The 19,787-nt window shown below is 40.4% G+C and overlaps 1 protein-coding gene across 6 annotated transcripts in view; it reads left to right on the top strand.

Moving 5' to 3' along the window:
- The window catches only part of ROBO1 (roundabout guidance receptor 1), a 1,129,831-nt gene that overhangs the window by 19,420 nt on the left and 1,090,624 nt on the right, over positions 1-19,787 (top strand). Inside the window, exon 1 of one of the 6 annotated variants that reach the window (XM_045036747.1) lies at positions 15,167-15,282. The exons of the other annotated variants lie outside the window; for them this stretch is intronic. The gene's annotated coding sequence lies outside the window, so the exon portion shown is untranslated. Of the gene's footprint in view, positions 1-15,166; positions 15,283-19,787 lie in introns of those variants that run through there. 6 annotated transcript variants of the gene reach the window in all.

Genomic DNA, 19,787 nt, shown 5'->3' with positions numbered 1-19,787 from the left:
GAGAGAGAATCTCAAGCATCGTTAGTGCAGACCCTGACAAGAGGCTCAAACTCATGAACCACGAGATAATGACCTAATCCTAAGTCATATACTTAACCTGAGCTGAAGTCGGACGCTTAACTGACAAGAGCCATCCAGGCGCCCCCGTAGAGTGTTTCTTAAATTCGTATCGCATATATACACATACACACACGTACAGAATCCCTTTATTTCCAGTTTTTTTTTTTTCCAACGTTTATTTATTTTTGGGACAGAGAGAGACAGAGCATGAACGGGGGAGGGGCAGTGAGAGAGGGAGACACAGAATCGGAAACAGGCTCCAGGCTCTGAGCCATCAGCCCAGAGCCCGACGCGGGGCTCGAACTCCTGGACCGCGAGATCGTGACCTGGCTGAAGTCGGACGCTTAACCGACTGCGCCACCCAGGCGCCCCTATTTCCAGTTTTAAAGTCTGTGTAGGAGTTCCAGTATCCTATATAAGTCCAGATAATCAAACATATTTCCAAAATAAATAAAAATAAAGGACTGAATGCTCTAGGATTCCTGCACATTGTATCCCTAGATCATATTTTCCCTATCAAACATCCAAATCTAGAAATAGGTCTGCAAGTGAAATATACTCGTGTTAAAAAAAAATAAAATCCAATTTGTAGAATGAGAGTTCATATTCCCTACTTAGAACTATATGATTTAGGGGCTGGAGTGCTCCTTTATATAAGGAAAATAATATTGAATATATAACTTAGAAATTAAATGACAATTACATCCAGCTTCCTTATTTAGGAGAATATAACTGATGGACTGAACTACTACTCTGCCTACAGAAAATAATTTTGAAGTAATACATACATTAGAAATTAAATAATTTATACTGGGATTCAATATATTCATCAACCAAGTCTTATGCAAATATAAGCTTTCACTGCAATACTTACAATTATGTATTGAAATTACTACTTTAGGATATATTTATTCTTAAATGTTGGATTCCATTGTAGATTCGATGATGGTGTGAGCTGTTTTGTGGAATAAAGAATGCAAATTAAAAAAATATATATTAGGTGTAATATCCCAGAATGTTAGAGGAGGTAGAGAATCTGGAGTATATTCCTAATCCTGTTACTTTGTAAGTGCGAAACCAGAGGCCCAGAAGTGAAAAGTGACATCAAAAGAGGAAAATTGAGGTAGAAATTTAGATAATATAAATAAAAATGCTTACTATAAATTGAAATGATGCTTGTTTTGAAAATATTTTCTATAAACATGTTTTAGAAGAAGATACTGGAAAAACTCCATGTTAGAATATAGACTAAAAATTTATGGCTTAAGTAGTAAAACAGTAGTGACAAGGAATTTCTGAATAGGATGCTTGTATCACAAGCATGCATGTCTTTCAGTAAGTCATCTTAAATAGCAGCCTGTTTGTTTCTTTTTAAAAATTCATCTAGATGATTCTAATCTCTGATCTCCAAAATTTTGGTGTTTTTAAGGATTAAGGAAAATAATGCTAATCACATCTATGCTATACAGAAATGTACCTTTTCCTTTCTGGATGGATGTATGAAAAGAATAGGTTTGAAAACTTTTCCATAAAGTAAGTGTGTCTATGCTAAATCCTGAAAAGGATGAATCCAACTAAATATCCCACTGTTTTTAGAAGTAGGGAGAGATTATATAGATTGATTTAATTATTTATTTTCTTTTTTACACTTTGCTACAAAGTTCCAAATCATATTTTTGTATGCTGTTGCCAGCGCATAAAGGAAGCCTGATAACAGTTTACAGTATTGTACCCTTATGTGAAATAGAGCTTAATGAAGAACAATAATTATATGAGGAAAACCACGGAATCACAGTCAGGAGCGTTTTTAAGAAGAAAAAAAAAAGTAGCTATGGATGAAGAAAAAAAAGAATAAAATGGCTTGATGTTATATCAGTTAAGTCCTTAATGGTCTGATTTATTTCTTTCTAACTGTAATGCTACTCTAATTAACTAAACTTTAGTAATATGTTCCAGAAATTAGAAATCCCATGATATTTGTTGAACCATTGCTATCTGTTTTGTGTAAACATTTTTACATGGTTACTTTATTTAATCCTTTTCTAGGCTTGTAGAATTGGTAGTATTACATTTATTTTTGAAATATAAAGAAACAAAAGCTTAAAGGCACAATCTTTAAGAAACAAAGGCAGACCTTGCCCCTCCCTCTCTCTGGGTCCAAATTCTCTATGCCATACTGCCTTGTATTGCTTCCGTTCTGTTGAACGTGAATGAGTCTTCTTATAGATTGCTCTGATACATTTGACAGTCTGCGAAAATTCTTACAAGAACTGAGGAATCACATTAGTTTCGTTGGCTTGTTTAAAAACAAAAACAAAACAAAACAAAACAAAACCCCAAAACAGCAAGAACTGGATTTTTTTCCAGAGTTGATAACTGCTAATAATGTACATTAGCAACTTAAGATTCGGAATTTCCCTTTTTTGGAAAACTCCTTCTAAGTGTTATTCTATTCAGGTGTTCTATCTCATAGAACCAGTGCTGTGATTGAAGAATTTGTTCTCAGCTAGAATATTCCGGGGTAGAGCAGGGGCAACCAAACGACATGGCAATAAGCCGTATCTCTGTGACTGACTGGTTGGAATTGGAATAATGGATGTAAGCTGTTCTCTGAATGCTGCAGGAGCACTTTTTATCCTTCCAAACTGTAAGGACACTTAACTAGCACCCTCCTGGCTGAAATAGAAGGTTTGAATAGGAATAATCATTGGGTACAATTTATATCTTGGATTATAGAAATGTGGGCATTTAAGGCATTTGTCCTGGAAGATAAAAAATTTACACACACACACACACACACACACACACACACACGTTCCAGAAACTAGAAACTGGAAATATGTTTGTGTATATATGTGTGTGTGTGTGTGTGTGTGTATGCGTATATATATGTGTATATATATTTTTTTCACCATTTGAAAAGTTAGTAGGAGATTTAAAATGTAACAATTGTATAAATTTTTTTAACGTTTATTTATTTTTTTATTTTTTATTTATTTAATTTTTTTATAATTTTTTTTTACCGTTTATTTATTTTTGGGACAGAGAGAGACAGACCATGAACGGGGGAGGGTCAGAGAGAGGGAGACACAGAATCCGAAACAAGCTCCAGGCTCTGAGCTGTCAGCCCAGAGCCCGACGCGGGGCTCGAACTCACGGACCGCGAGATCGTGACCTGAGCTGAAGTCGGTCGCCCAACCGACTGAGCCACCCAGGCGCCCCTAACGTTTATTTATTTTTGAGACAGAGAGAGACAGAGCATGAACAGGGGAGGGGCAGAGAGAGAGGGAGACACAGAATCTGAAACAGGCTCCAGGCTCTGAGCGGTCAGCACAGAACCCGACGCGGGGCTCGAACTCACGGACCGTGAGATCATGACCTGAGCCAAAGTCGGCCGCTTAACCGACCAAGCCACCCAGGCGCCCCAATTGTATAAATTTTTAATAAAGCCCTCCTTGCTAGTATTTTTTTCTCCATATGTAACTTATTTTATTATGGTAGTGGAGAGTTTTCCTTGACAACAGGATTTATTTCTTATCAGTCTTTGAATACACAGTACCTCACACAGATATCTGCTCTTAAGTAAATATTTTGTATATTATTTAGTTAAACAAACACCACTCAGATGCCATTAGATGGTAGCAATGAAAAGAAAGTCTACCTCAGGAAGAGAAAGTTACTTTTTATAAGATGTTTGCTGAAAACATGAAACAAACAAAAAAAAGACACAAGAGATTTTGAATACTGGGGACTATCTTCTTGGCTTTGTTTGCCCCTTAAAACATCATTGCCCAAGTTGTTACTTGGTCCTCTTAAGCGTTAGTCTCCAAACCCAGTAATGTCTAAATGCTTTTTCCATCACCAGTGCTTGGAGTAGAAAGCATTTACCAAGCACATTTGCCTTTGAAGGAAGTCCCCATAAATACAACAGCTAATGTTGCAATAATAATTAGAGAAGGAAATAGCAAAGGAATCATAGAAATAGCTTCTAAATTCTGCAGCAAGCATAGAGAACTTGTTCACTGGCTAATTTATTTTATTTTTAAAATTTTATTATTTATTTATTTATTTATTTATTTATTTATTTATTTATTTATTTGCTAGGGAACAAAGTCTGAGCTATGGTAACAGGAAGCATTTGGTCTGGTTTGGGACAGAAGCTGAAAAAAAAATCTGGTGAGGGGATCCTGGGTGGCTTATAGTCAGTTAAGCATCTGACTTCGGCTCAGGTCATGATCTTGTGGTTTGTGAGTTCAAGCCCCACATCAGGCTCTGTGCTGACAGCTCAGAGCCTGGAGCCTGCTTCAGATCCTGTATGTCACCCTCTCTCACACAAATAAGTAAACATTAAAAAATTTTGTGAAAAAAATTCTGATGAGGAACAGAGTTAAATAGACTTAATAAATATAATTAAATAGAACGTCTGGATAGAGAAGTATCAGGAGAAACACACCTCTATAGTAGTATCCTACTTAAAGTGTTTTTACCAGTACTATAGTGAAGTGGGCACAGAATCCCAAGCAGGCTCCAGGCTCTGAGCTGTCAGCACAGAGCCCGACGTGGGGCTCGAACCCACAAACCACAAGATCACAACCTGAGCCATAGTCAGATGCTTAACCAACTGAGCCACCCAGGCACCCCAAAACAGACTCCACTTCTTTAAATTTTTTTTCAACGTTTATTTATTTTTGGGACAGAGAGAGACAGAGCATGAACGGGTGAGGGGCAGAGAGAGAGGGAGACACAGAATCGGAAACAGGCTCCAGGCTCTGAGCCATCAGCCCAGAGCCTGATGCGGGGCTCGAACTCACGGACCGCGAGATCGTGACCTGGCTGAAGACAGACGCTTAACCGACTGCGCCACCCAGGCGCCCCCAGACTCCACTTCTTAATTAGAGAATCTGTACTATCTCATTGGAAGGGTGTGGAGTTAAGGCAGGGAGTAATTTGCAACCATTTTTATAATCTACCACATAAGTCCTTTGGTACCTAGCTAGCAATTATTTGTATACTTTTATAGATGTTAATATAGTAAGTCTTGGGGCGCCTGGGTGGCGCAGTCGGTTAAGCGTCCGACTTCAGCCAGGTCACGATCTCGCGGTCCGTGAGTTCGAGCCCCACGTCGGGCTCTGGGCTGATGGCTCAGAGCCTGGAGCCTGTTTCCAATTCTGTGTCTCCCTCTCTCTCTGCCCCTCCCCCGTTCATGCTCTGTCTCTCTCTGTCCCAAAAATAAATAAACGTTGAAAAAAAAAAATTAAAAAAAAAAAAATATAGTAAGTCTTGTGATGTACAAAATGTCAGTTGGTAGAGTGAACATAATTTTAACTTCTGTGCATAAAAAATAAATGTTCTCCATGCAAATATTCTACAATGTTTTGCAGAAAAAATTAAAAATTAAGAACATTAACAGATGAAATGCACTGACATTTATTTAATAGCTTCCTATATGCAATATCACTTACTTATAGACATGTTTGTGTACATTATATAAAATTTGAAAATGCACCAGGGTATGAAATTATATATATATATATATGTATTCATATATACGTGTATATATATGTATTCATATATATATGAAATACATATATATGTACACATATATAATATATATATTACATATATGTATTTCATATATATATGAATACATATATATGTACACATATATATAATATATATATATATATATATATATTCTTCTTATAAAACGAGTGTGATAAAGAGGAGATATTATCAGGTTTGAAAGAGTGCCTTAAATAGATATAGTAGGGTCTCCTGAAGTGCATTCAGTTTTAAAATTGGTACATGGGGCACCTGGGTGGCTCAGTCGGTTAAGTGTCTGACTTTGGCTCAGGTCATGATTCCTCGGTCTGTGGATTTGAGCCCTGAGTTGGGCTCTGTGCTGGCAGCTCAGGGCCTGGAGCCTGCTTCAGAATCTGTGTCTCCTTCTCTTTCTGCCTCTCCCCCGCTCATGCTCTCTGTCTCTCAAAAATAAATAAACATTAAAAAAATTTTTAATTAAAAAAATACAAAATAAAATTGGCACCATGTACTAATTTTATGTCAAAATTAAAACTTAGAACTTTGGCTTGTCATAGAGTAATAATATGAATGATATGAGATTTTCAGCATGAAATTGGTCTTAGAATTGTTGATGTTATCATTCTAAACTGGATAATTTCCCCCTCCCGCAATACATGAAGGTAACTTAAACCTCAAAGAGTGATCTAAAAACGTGAAGCCATTAAAATCAAGTGGCTATCATAATATTCCTGATTCGGTTGTTGGTACATTGCTTTAGCAGAGTGTCCCAGGAAAATTATTCACAGATGGAAAGCTGTGAGCCTCCTATTGGTAGAAACAGTTGACTATGTGGTACTCTTTCTCTAGTGCCGCAAAGAATGACTGGCCTTAAGTATACATTCCAGAAAGGTTTCTTGTGAACACCTTTCAAAAGAAATATTTACCTCAGTTTTTTTTTCTCTTTTATCACTTAGACCTTTTTGTTTTTAATCTTTGTTTTTTATATATTAAAAAATAAATATGGAAAGACCTCAGTTTACTCACTGACATTTTACTGTGAACTTTATTGCAATTTAGTATATTATCATCATTCACATATTGTATGTGTTGACTGGAATATAATTTCTTTGACTTCCCCAAACTCAGTCCTAAGGACTCAACCCAAACCCAGACCAGAGAAGTTGACTAGGAGGGATTATTTGCAAAAAGAGCTCCACGGTCGCCATGTTAAAAAAGGATTGTAGGGGCGCCTGTGTGGCGCAGTCGGTTAAGCATCCGACTTCAGCCAGGTCACGATCTCGCGGTCCGTGAGTTCGAGCCCCGCGTCAGGCTCTGGGCTGATGGCTCAGAGCCTGGAGCCTGTTTCCGATTCTGTGTCTCCCTCTCTCTCTGCCCCTCCCCCGTTCATGCTCTGTCTCTCTCTCTGTCCCAAAAAAAATAAAATAAACGTTGAAAAAAAAATTTAAAAAAAAGATTGTATTTTATTTCATCAATCTGTCTCCCCCATCAGTGTTTCAATATTTTGCAGATACTCTTCTGATTAGCCCCTCTAGATTTGGGCTCACTGCAAATTGACTACCTCAGCCGCTCTTGACTTTAAAGTCCCTTGATCATCTCACACATCTACCAGAGGTGAAGATCAAGGACTTAAAACTTCAGGAGATGATTAATAGCTCTTATCCTTTATTTAAAGCCTCATACTTTCCTGCCTCAGTAACTTCAGACACTAACATATGCTCTTAGCAAACATACATCTATTTGCATGCATTTCTTTTCCTAAGCTCTGGGTGATTGTAAGAAAATCAGAAGCAGTTTGTGTGTGACCCATTAAGCCACCATATGTATCTAGTTCTGTGCACTTACATAGACATCCTAAATCCGCCGGGACTGAATTCATAGTTTCCTCCAGTGTGTTTCAGTAGCAGTCAGCACACATCATTTTATGATATGCATGGCAATATACTGGCCTCATCTGTCTTGGGAGTCTGTCTCTTCCGGGAGACTGAGTAACTTGTAGGCAGGGAACTAATTCCTCAGGATACATTCTGCCCGGGATTACTTACAAGTGAATGAATGATATGAATGAATATTCTAAATGAATACACAATACAGTAGCCCTAGAATTTTATTATAAAAACTCTGCAGCAAAATATCAGGTCACACTTCCTTTGAAAATACCCTTTCGTTTTTACCAAGACAGCGAAATACAATTAGTCAGACTTGTGAATGGATATCCTGCCAGTCACAAACTTCTTGTTCCTAACTCTGAAGAAAACGATTACAGTTCTCACACCTCTCCGTTTTCCTCTGAGTATAAATACACCTGCAGACCTTTTATTATTTTCTAACTGGAGGGCCGGTGAATAAGCTCAGCGTGGTTGAGCAGAAAATGCTGGAGGATTATTGGATCTGCAGGCTGAGGTGGTGGGAATGTTAAGGACGTTAGGTGCCAGATTTATTTGTATCAAGTCTTCATTATATTTGAGGTGATTCAGATTTTATTTTGTCATTTCCGTTCTGGATTTTAAACCACTAGTTAATGTTTAATGCCTTTTTGGAATCTCCTACCTCACGCTGTCTTGATGTCTCAGTAAAATGTTTCTTTTCTTAGTGGGAAAAGCATTTATTGGGGATGCTGGGATTCTCAAAGAGTATACTACTGAATTGAAAGGAGAAACCTCCTCATCATTTAATTTGGGGCTAAACTTACTCGATTATTCTAGGGTCTGTTGAAAAAATAAAATTGTTCCTGTGACCCTTGAGCATTCCCCGGGATGAACAGCATCCCTCTGGCTTTTTTGAAGAAATAAATTATCAACCTTCAAAGAGATTCTAGGTCAGTCTTTGAAGGAGATGGCGAAGAGGCTGGTTACTAGTGGGAGTGTGGAAGCTGGAGAGAGTAAGATGTGCAGATAGGTGGCAAAAGGAAGAAGGAATTCAAGTCAAACAAAGGGTGGGGGTGGGGGGAGAGAGAAGATCCCGAGGTTTGTAGAAAGACTCTAGGGAGAAATAATTAAAACAGGTTTATGCTGTATGCCATTCATCATTTGGTGAGCTGGAAAGCCCTGACAGCCTTGTCATGTGTGTTTTGTGTGCTTAGCTCTGTCAGGTGATTTTATGAATCACTTATTTCCTGACAGACTTGTTAAAAAAAAAATGTAGAGTATCCCACAGGTGGAACTTGTTGGTAGAACAAAGAACATCTGTTATATTTTTGCATTCTTGACTTTAAACAATAAATTGTGGGGAGTGGGGGGTGACTTGTTTATCCATTGACTGCCTCCCTGCCCACCATGTCTTAGGGAAGTTAAGCCCTAGGAAATTTTTTCTCTTGCTCGTTTCTATATTTCCAGGACTAGTTTCTTGTATGTGCTATGTGCTCAATAATATTTGTTGAATCAATTAGCATATGAATTAATTAATCTTGGCCTCTTTTTAAAATAATTTTTTAAAGTTTATTTATTTTCAGAGAGACAGAGACAGTGTAAGTGTGGGAAGGGCAGAGAGAGAGGGAGAAAGAGAGAGAATCCTAAGCAGGCTCCACACTGCCAGCACAGAGCCCAATGTGGGGCTTGAACTCAGGAAATGTGAGATCATGACCTGAGCCGAAATCAAGAATCGGACGCTTAACTGACTTAGTCACCCAGGTGCCCCATAATCTTTGACCTCTTGACTCAACATAGGTAGGGTTAGATTCGGTATTAGCCATTTGAGTAGTTGAGAGTTCTTACATACACATTTAGAAAATTTTGATGGTGCCGTAATCTCTTTCAATTCTGGTATTGTATACTATCAAAAAAATTTTTAATGTTTATTTTTGAGAGACAGAGCATGAGTGGGGGAGGGGCAGAGAGAGAGGGAGACACAGAATCTGAAGCAGACTCCAGGCTTCCAGCTGTCAGCTCAGAGCCCAAAGTAGAGCTCAAACTCATGAATTGCGAGATCATGACCTGAGCTGAAGTCGGATGCTTAACAGACTGAGCCACCCAGACACCCCTACTATTTTTTACTTTCTTTGTGCCCTATTCATTTACTTCACAATTAGAACCTTTCTTTCTCTAGGAAGCTTTCCCTAAACTTCAAAATGTCATATATGCTCCTAAAACATTATGCATGCCCCGTACTGACCTCTGTTGAGATTGTCTACAATCTGAGATATTTTGGGTGTATTCTCTTAGTAAACAGTAAGATCTGTGAAGATAACCATGTATTATGTTATCTTGGTCACTGAGTTTTCCCTAGGATTTAGTTTGGTACCTGGATATAATAGCAAATTACGAAATGGTTTTGAATGAAAACCCGGAGTTTTGGAGACTGGAAGCAGAGAAAACAATTGAAATATATTCAGCCAACAATGACACCTTACTTAACTCTCCACATTACTTGTGAATGAAATTAATTAATTGGGGGACGTTGACACTCACTTAGCGTCTGCTGAGGCCCAGAGACTGAACTATATATTTAAGGAAAACTTTGGAGTTCAATTCAAAGCATCTGTCACTGACTAGTGCATGAATATCTGTAGGTTTTTCTTTAGGGCAGTTTCTTATAACTAGATAATGGGATGGAAACTTGGATGACTCCAAGAGGAGAGCAATGTGGAACATCATTACCATTGCCAACTGACTGTTGGACAGTGAGGCATTTGACATTTTGAGGAGGTGCACCCAGGGAGGACGGAATGAATGACAGACATTGGAAGTTACGATGTTTTCTTCGTCTAAGCTATCACCATCTCTCGCTTGTGTTGCTGTAAGTCATAACCTCATCACTGGCCCTGGTGTTTCCATTTCAGCTTCTTCTCACTATTATCGGTTTTTCTCCCAGCAGCCAGAACAATTTCTTAATCATGAAAACAAGATTACATCTTAACTGAAAATTCCTACGTCTCCCCTTGGCAATTAGCATAGAATACAAACTCCTTGGCATTTTCACTGAGACCCCAAATGATGTGGGCCTTTCCTCACCCTACACCCTCATTCAACTCACCATGTTTTCCTTTCATTTGCTGTGCGTCGGCCTCAGTATCCTGCTCTCTGTCCCTGGGACACACACTGCATTCACTCAGGTCTCAGTCTTTGTGGTTGCTCTGAGCTCTACTTCTCTCCAGATTCTCATAGGAGTGATTTTTCCCCCTGTTATTTAGGTCACAAAGAGGGCTTTACTGATTGTTAAGTAGCTTATCACTCTGTTGGGCATTGTCTATCCCATTTACTTACTTTATCATACACACACACACATATATACATACACACACACACACACACACACCCTCTAGAATGGGAGCTCAATAGAAAACTAAATCTATTCGTTTTTCTTTTTAACTTCTATATTTTATTAGTTATAATATTAAGTGCTCAATAAATACTTTTGGATAAACAAACACCGGAATGGATCTGTGGGCCTTCCATTAAGAGAAGTGTCAGGCATTTTAACAAAAAGTCTCATTTAAATCCACAACAGTGACTTCCCCGAGAGATCTATTCACTTCAAACTTAAGGAAAGTTATGTGCAGGAGTTGGGTGACTTTCACAGAGTAGCAGAGGAGAGCAATTAATTTGAACTCAGGTCTGTCTGACTTGAACATTCATGTGCCTTCCACTCTATCAGACTGCCTCCAGACTATTTCAGTAAGAATCAGCATGCATTGTAACAAGAAAAAGGATAATTTGCATTAATGCGTTGGACATGTTACTGGTAGGAGAGTCTGTATTGTATGAATGGAGGTCTCAGTTCTTGGATTCCCCACGAAAAGATTCACATGAAGATCCATGTTCAGAATAAAGGCAGCCAGAAGGAAAGTAGCAAGCACAAAGCAGTTAATTGAAGCAAAAGTACACTCTCACGGTGGGAGAGCAGGCAGGTTCTGAGGTGCAAGTGGCCCGTAGGTTGTTTTGGGTTTGGATATTACTGGGTGTCTCTGGGAGCAGCTAGGAGGTACAGTGGGATGGTCTCTAATGGAGGCTGCTTCCAGTTGTGTGGAGGACTCCTCCCACAGGTTGGAAGGGGGAGTTTTTGACCCTATATGGTTTGTCCCAGAACCACCATAGCAGCCTTTCTCCAAGGGCTGAGGAAGAGGGGTGGTGGCTCCCACAATGCAAGTGCATTGTAATGAGTCCAGGGGTTACCCTGGGGCAGAAGTGGAAGAGGAGAGCACATGCTCTGCAACCTGAGGCTCTTGGTCTGTCAGCCCCAAGGTCTTGGAAGCCGCAAGGTCAAGAGGTTGTGCCCCCAGACTTCTAATGTGTAAACTGTTCATCCCTATCCTTGCCTCTACCTCATGCCTCTATCGTTCTCCCCCAAAGGCTTTGGGACTCCACCTTAGGGTGTTCCCTTCATCGCTCACATGTAGCTTCTACTTAACATTCCTCCCTCACGAAATAGGGACCCAACCTGTTGGGAAAGGGGGTAAAGACCACTCTGGCTGCTTTACGCTGAAGGAGAGCATGAGAGAGAACTATTCTTTCTGTATATCAGGTGGAAGGAATTCCCAGGTATGATGTCCATCCAGGGGTCTCATATCTAGATGGAGGTGGCTTGAATAGAGACAGTCTGGTAGCCTTGGTGTAGTACCATTTGGAGTTTTACTGCTTCTAGTCTGGAGAACACAGATTTTACAAGTAAATAGGGGTGGTCCTGAAGAAAGGAGGGCTATTCTGGAAATTGGGGGCCCCAGAAATGGAAGCAGTCGTGCTAGCCAGGACCGGGTATTTTCCCAATTGGACCATCCTAGGTCCTCCCAGCTGGCCTAGGAGAAGGGGCAGAGGGAGGAACAGAGGGTAGAGAAGGTGGTTTGGGTAGTGCCAGTACCTTTTGAGGTTCCTTCTTGAGGACAGAGTAAGGTTCTCTTCTTTGGAGGTCCCCTTTAACAACTGCAAGGAGAGCCACGGCAGGTTTTGCAGGTTTTGCAAAGATCCTTACAGGTTTTGCAGAGATCCTTCATGTCCCTCAATGCAACTAAAGCTTGGCCATTGGAAATTTTACTTGATTTCCCCAGCCATTTACAAAAGTGGTCTAGCTGGTGTTTGGTGTTGTGGGTTAGGCTCCCAGGTAAAGGCCAAACCTCCCCACCATCCAACTTACATTGGGGTCATACAGTGATGCAGAAGGTGAGTGTCTTCCTCTTTACGGTCTCAGGCTCTAAGAATGACCAATGAGCTGAGATTGGGGGGACTGGGAGGAATTGCAGAGGTTGGGTTACCCACCTGTAAGACACAACATGAGAGTTAGAGAGCTTGGTGTCCTGAGGTCTAAGCTCATAGGGTCAAAAGGAGAGGGGTCTCTTTCCCTTTGAACTAGGAGGACTCCTTAGGACCCAGTGGGTGCTGGGTTCTTCAGGGATTCAGCCTTTAGTTCTATCAATGGTTTCAGGCCATCGTGAGAGGGTCTGGGTGGACTCTGTCTTCTCTCCTGCGGTTTTGTGCCCAAGGCCCATGGCCTATGGTGATATTTCCAGGGCTGGGGTGGAGCCCCTGACTGGTGGAATCCAAGCACATTCAGGCCACCTCTAGGTCACAGGTGGTCTTTTGGCCTTGGGAGAGGCATTGGACCATAGAGAGGATGGAGTTTCTAGTGGGGAAAAGAGGGAAGCTGCAAAAAAGCTCTCTTACGGCATTTACACACTTTGACAGAAGTCCAAGAATGGCTGTGGCGAAGGCCTTAGGAAACCCTATGGTGCTGTGTATGAGAGGTTAAAAGATAGGGTAGAAGGAGACGGTCAGACTGCTGGGGGTCAGAGATGTGAGCGAAGAAAGGACCATTGTGAAGATGGTGGTAGCTGGCACAGATACAGCAAAGAAATGTGGAGAGTTCTGACAACCAGACAGGTTACATAGAGGCCTTCCAGCATTTGGCCTTGGCCAGCAGGAGAGTTGGGATCCTGAAGTGAGAATCTTGCAAACTGGTGGTCCCCAGAAATAATAAAGAAGAGACTCAAAATAAAGACAAGTTAAAACAGTCCCCAAAAGGCACAGGCTTCTATGACTGAGGAGGTTAGGATGACATACCTTGAAGGCGACGGATGGTCCGCCAGGAGTCCAAGTTTGAAGTGGTTGAGGAGAAGCGAGCCATCCAAGAAAGGGGAGGCTCAGACTGTTGTCCTCTAGAAGAGGCAAAGAAGCAGAGCCAGAGGCAACTCTATCCCAGTCACAGCACCAAAAAGAAGTTACTGGTGGGAGAGCCTGTGTTGTGTGAATAGAGGTCTGGATTCTTGGACTCCCCACAAAAAAGATTTAGTATGTAAGGATCCTTGCTGAAATAAAGGCAGCCAGAAGGAAAGTAGAAAGCACCAAGCAGTTTATTAAAGCAAAAGTCCACTCTCAAGGTGAGAGAGCAAGCAGGTTCCTCAAGGCAGAAGCTACCCCTGGGTTGTTTTGGGATTGGATATAATTGGGTGTCCCTGGGGGGAGCTGGGAGGTGCAGTGGGGTAGTATCTCATGGAGGCTGCTTCCAGTCATGTGGGAAACTCCTCCCACAGGTTTGGAGGGGGAGTGTTTGACCCTGTAGGTTTGTAGGGGAACACAATGGCAGCCTTTCTGCACGGGGTGGGTGGGGTGTACCCGCAATGCAAATGAATTATAATGAGCCTAGGGTTTACCTTGGAGCAGAGGTGGAAGAGGAGAGTGCATGTTCCGCACCTGTGGCTCTTGGTCTGTCAGCCTCAAGGTCTTAGAAGGCACAAGGTCAGGATGTTGTGTGCAGCTGGCACTCCCTCCACCCACCCCATCCCTGCTTCTAATGTGTAGCCTGTTTATCAACTTACTTGCCTCCAGCTCCTCATTACCCCCCTCAAGGACTCTGCCTCCAGGTGGTCCTTCTACTGCTCATGTTTAGTGTCTATCTAACAGACATATTCTAGATGAAGCTAGTATGAATGACTTATTAGGCCACTGAAGTTACTACCTTCTAGCTTAATACTCTGAAATTTTTCAAACACGTATCTAAATACTTCTAGTTATAAAATTAATAAAAAAGAAGATCCTGGTGATATAATGTGCAGCATGGTGACTATAGTTAACAATACTGTATTGTATATTTGAAGGTTGCCAGCAGTAGATCTTAAATGTTCTCAACATACAAACCTGTAACTATGTGTGATGATGCATGTTACCTAAACTTACTGTGGTAATCATTTTGGAATATATACAGGCATCAAACCATTATTTTGTACACCTAAAACTAACACCATGGTATCTGTCAGTTATATCTCAATAAAAACAATTATGAAAACATAAATGTATTTTCTTTAATCCAGTAAGGAGGAAAGGTTCTTGTGAAAAATACAAGTTTTCCAGGTGACACCGATGGTGTGGATCCATCCACTTTTGCTTTTTTGAGGAATAAGGGCTATCTGCGCATTAGGTCACACATAATACACAAAGTCTATCCTGCATGATTAGCAGGACTTTCCTGGAGGAAGAGGTTGTGACTGAGACCCGTGGTTTTCGAGCTTTGCTGCATATCAGATTCACCTGGGGAACGCTGAAAAGTCGCGGAAACCAGGTTGCACCCAGGCCAATTAAATCAGTCTCCAAGGGTGTGAGTTTAAAGTTGCCTAGTTATTCGTGACTGCAGAGACTTGCTGGTCCTAGTGAGGACCACAGATCAGCGGCCCTGGCATGGGAGTCTGCTAGAAGGGCAGAGTCTTAGGCCCCACCCCAGACCTGTTGAAGTCATGGCTACATAGCAACGAGGCCCCAGGTGATGTGTATTAACTTTAAAATTTGACAAGTGCTGATTTAGAGCGAGATATTTGTCTGTTTGTTTTTTACTAAGCTCTCTTCTGGGATATATGTAGGCAAGCAGGAATCCCGTGGAGCCTCTCAGTACTGTCTAAGGAAAGAGGTTCAGGGATGACAGCCCAGGTACCACGTTTAAATGCTCACTGCATTTGGCAATGACAATTTGTGACTTTTCGCAAAGTGTTTCAGTGTTGGAAAGAAGGTGGAAGTAAAATTACAGCCAGACAAATATTCCGTGTAAAACAACAGCAACAAAAAAAACAGATAACCGGTGCCATAAAAATGTTTATGAAGCTTCCCAGGTTGGTGGTACAGAAGCTTAGCAGGTTGGTTGTATGTGTTTTGTTATGTTTGGTTTCTATGTTTTTTTAATGAGAGAGATGCGTATGTTTATAAACTAAGAAGAGGGACTCAGAATAAAGTTGTTTTTTAAAAAATAAAATATGGGGCGCCTGGGTGGTTCAGTTGGTTAAGCGTCTAACTTCGGCTCAGGTCACGATCTGGCCGTCCCTGAGTTTGAGCCCCTTGTCGGGCTCTGTGCTGACGGCTCGGAGCCTGGAGCCTGCTTCGGATTCTGTGTCTCCCTCTCTCTCTGCCCCTCCCCTGCTCGTGCTCTGTCTCTCTCTGTCTCAAAAATAAAACATTTAAAAATAAGTAAATAAAAAAATAAATAAATAAAATAGAAGAAGGACTAAATGAAGGTGATGATGGGAGCTCTGACCATAAGGTGATTAGGCAAAACAGTGCTGTGGGGGGGGCAAGGGGAACCTGGAAATTGGGCACAGGTGAGAATAATATAGTTATGGATTCTGCTGTCAGGGGGAATATGCAAAAATGGAAAATACGGAAAATAAACAGACAACCCAACGTGCTGTGATCGATAACATAATGGGGTAATATAAAGAAAATGATTGTATCTGTGAAACCATTCCTATGCCATGATTGGGATTGGTTAAAGAGGCTGTCTGGAAGACTCAAGTGAAGAGGATGATGGGAAGGAGCGAACCAGCCAGGGGAGTGCAGAAGGAAATGGTTTGGAGTTGAGAAAGAATAAAGTACATTTCAGGATTTGAATCCAGTTCAGCCCACCTTCAGCAAGGAGTGCTTCTATGGGTGGGTAAATGAGGGAAGGGAGGTGAAAAGTGAGGGGGAGAGGGTGGATGTGGTGAAGTTAGGCTGAGAAGAAATGAGTTTTTGGAGAATTCCTCAAGGTGAGTAAGTATTGGGCCTCTCTTCTCAGGAAAAATTTTATCATGCTTCTCTCTTGACAAGGACATCTTAATAGTAGCAGAAATAAGATTATGTTTGCATAAGAGAATGTGTTTCTAATTGTAAGGTTAAAGGTTTTTCCAAATGTAAGGCTAAATGTAGTGGAAATAAGATTCTATTTGCGTAGGAGGAAGTTTTTCTAAATGGAGGGTTAAAGATATGGTCTAAATGTAGATGATAAGGAGATAATTGGGTTCTTGCAGTAATTTGGGCAGATAATGGTAGTCTAAATGAGGTGGTGGTGGAAGGAGGTGGAGATTTTAAAATCGTTCTGAGTTTTAGGAAGTAGAAATTGTAGTTCTCACAGATTGATTGGATTGGAGTTGGGGAAAAATGATATTCTGGTGTCTGAATAGAGTGACTCCATGGAAGATGCCATTCATGAAATAGGGCACACAGATCTTTTGGTTTGTTCTTTAATTATTTGGGGGGGGGGATGGTAGGCTGGTGCAAATGATGGTTTGGTTTCTGGAAATAGTGGTGTCCAGTGGATAGTGGGCTTGAAGCTCGTCATGGAGATATGGGAAAGAGGCACAGACTAGGGGTCTTCAGTATCGATGTAGCCATATAAACCATGAAAATGAAAACGCTAGCTCAGGAGCACCATGTAAACTGAAAAACAGAAAAAAAAAGAAGAGGCCTAGGAAAAGATCTTTCGGAGGCACCTGGGTGGCTTAGTGGGTTAAGCATCCGACTCTTGGTTTCTGCTTCAGGTCATGATCTCACAGGTGAGTTCAAGCCTTGCATTGGGTTCCATGCCGGCATCGTGAAGCCTGCTTGAGACTCTCTCTCTGTCTCTCTGTCTCTGTCTCTCTCCCTTTCTCCCTGCTGGTCCCCAACTTGTGCTGTCTCTGTCTCTCTCAAAATAAACTTAATGAAAAAGGATCTTTAGGAATATCAGCTTTTCAGGGATGGCTAGAATTTTAAATTGAGTGGAGAAAGGTAAGAGGAAAATACGGAGAAGTGTCACTGAAGTCAAAGGGAGTTTGTGAGCTCTTCCTGAAATGTGAAATAAGACCAAAAATTCGAGCAAAAGTGGCTGTTGAATTTTAAGTAAAGTTCTTGACCATAGACAGGAGCAGAGAAGATGGAGACAGATTCGGATCTGTGACCCATAGACCATAAGAGTAGAAAACCCTTGCGGCGTGTTTAGATGAGATGGGAGACAAAGTAGAGGTTTGGAAGGGTGTGTGCAGTTGTTGCAGAATATTTATATGAAAACCTTTCCTGGTGTGTGTGAACCCATGCACATACACATGGGGACCTCCTTTGACCTGGTTCTTTGTATTTGAGGAATAGTTCTATTTCCTTATCACAGAATAACCACTTCTTGAAAGTAGCCATTTTAAATAATATTGACATCTCTATTTTTGTCAACGGAATTCTGCGTAATTTTTAAATATATATAGTATTTATATGTGAATAGCTGATGTGCTCTTGAATTTTAAATGTTTGTCTTGATTTCTCTTTACTCCTGTTTCCTGAGGAATTTCCTAGGATTAAAAAATTCTGTTTCATCTTCATATTTGCTTTCAAAACAGCTGAACGATTATATTTTATACATTGCCAAAGCTGAATTTTATTAACAACATACACACCAGAAACCCTGTAGGCAGAAATGGTAATTGCTAGGTCATTTGGATGTGGTAGGTTCTCCATCTCCATTACATTCTCATATAACAGTTTGGAAAATTTGTACACCAGTGTAGGCTGCAGAACAGGTCTGGCTAATATTTATACCTACTGGATATGTAATGGTTTTAATGGGTTTTTGTTTTGTTTTGTTTTTGCTTGCTTTGTTTTTTGAAAGTGATAGGGGTTACAGACTTTGCAGTGACTGGGATGCTTCAGGATGGAACATGTTGGGTAATTTTATTTGCTTCATCTCTCCTTTACTACAATGGCTTCTAACCAGGGGTCAGCATCCAGATCACCTAGGCAGGCCTTTTAAAATTTCAATACCCAGAGCTTTTCCAAGCCCCAGAGAATTTGAGTTAGTAGGTCTAATGAGCCCAGGGACCTATTTTACATGCCTTACACATGAGGCTGATGCATACCTTTTGTTGCAAAAGAGGAAGATCCCCTTAAAATAACATTAATTGCCTTGTATTTTTCTAGGCCTCTGATTGTAGAATAGCAGAAATCATAGGCATTTAAACACTGTTCATTGCCCCTCCCACACACTTTTTAAAATATTTCTTTCATTAATATCTGATATCACAATTTCACCTCACAAAAGACAAAGACGTAGTAAAGACGGAAAAATACACAAAAGGAACATCACTGTTATTTTAAAGGTCACTAGCGTAGCATGTTTTCTGACTGTCAAAAGAGGAAGAGGAAGTGACCTAACTTGAATATAGAAAACGGACATGTCCACAGTGACTACAAATCATAGTTTTAATTGCCAGTGTTTTGAAGGACAGAGCTTTTGATACATGTTTCTGACAGATGTTAGAGATTTGCTCATTTCTGTTCACTGTAAGGAAATTAAGTGTGTGTTGAAGAAAGCATTCTCAGATCGAATATATCTACCTATTAGCTCTTTTTATACCAATCTATTAATTCTAGGTTAAATTTCCCTATCGACTATATTGGGGTATAGGTGGTGGGGAATAGGGGAGTAAAGCTTGCCTTGTAGAGATCACAAAATGAACAAAATGAATACCAAATTCAAATATGAATAGTTTATGGGTAATCACTGGTTTTGATTATAGACATCACTGTTTTGTTGCATTACAATGAATAAATGAGTGACAGTAGAATTACATCGGAAGTATGTATCTGATTTTGGCAAAGGGAGTGTCCTCTGTTATTAATTCTGGATTATCGCTTCTAATAGAAGATTAAAACAGCAAAGATAATTGAGAAGGGGATACTCTTTGAATCTTATCTCTCTTTCCCTCATTTAGGTAATATGGTTGTAAGAAAACACCTATGTTTATATATACCCTGGAGGAAGAAGTATAAAATTTCCCAGATTATAGTGTTTATGATAATATATATCTATAGATAGATAGATAGATAGACAGACAGACTATATATTAGGGAGAGTTCTCAGAACCATGATAGTTCAGGGAGGATACTTGATACCTACTGGGTGAAGGAACAAAAATATTAACTTTGGATCAACTAGAGAATCATCAATGTGGATAATACACAGGTGAATGCTTGTTAATTTGCTATCTAATTGTC

The sequence above is a fragment of the Felis catus genome, chromosome C2 (assembly GCF_018350175.1).
Source record: "Felis catus isolate Fca126 chromosome C2, F.catus_Fca126_mat1.0, whole genome shotgun sequence".
Lineage (NCBI taxonomy): Eukaryota > Metazoa > Chordata > Mammalia > Carnivora > Felidae > Felis > Felis catus.
The sequence above is the reverse complement of the archived record's forward strand: the minus strand, read 5'-3'. Positions and strand labels throughout refer to the sequence as shown.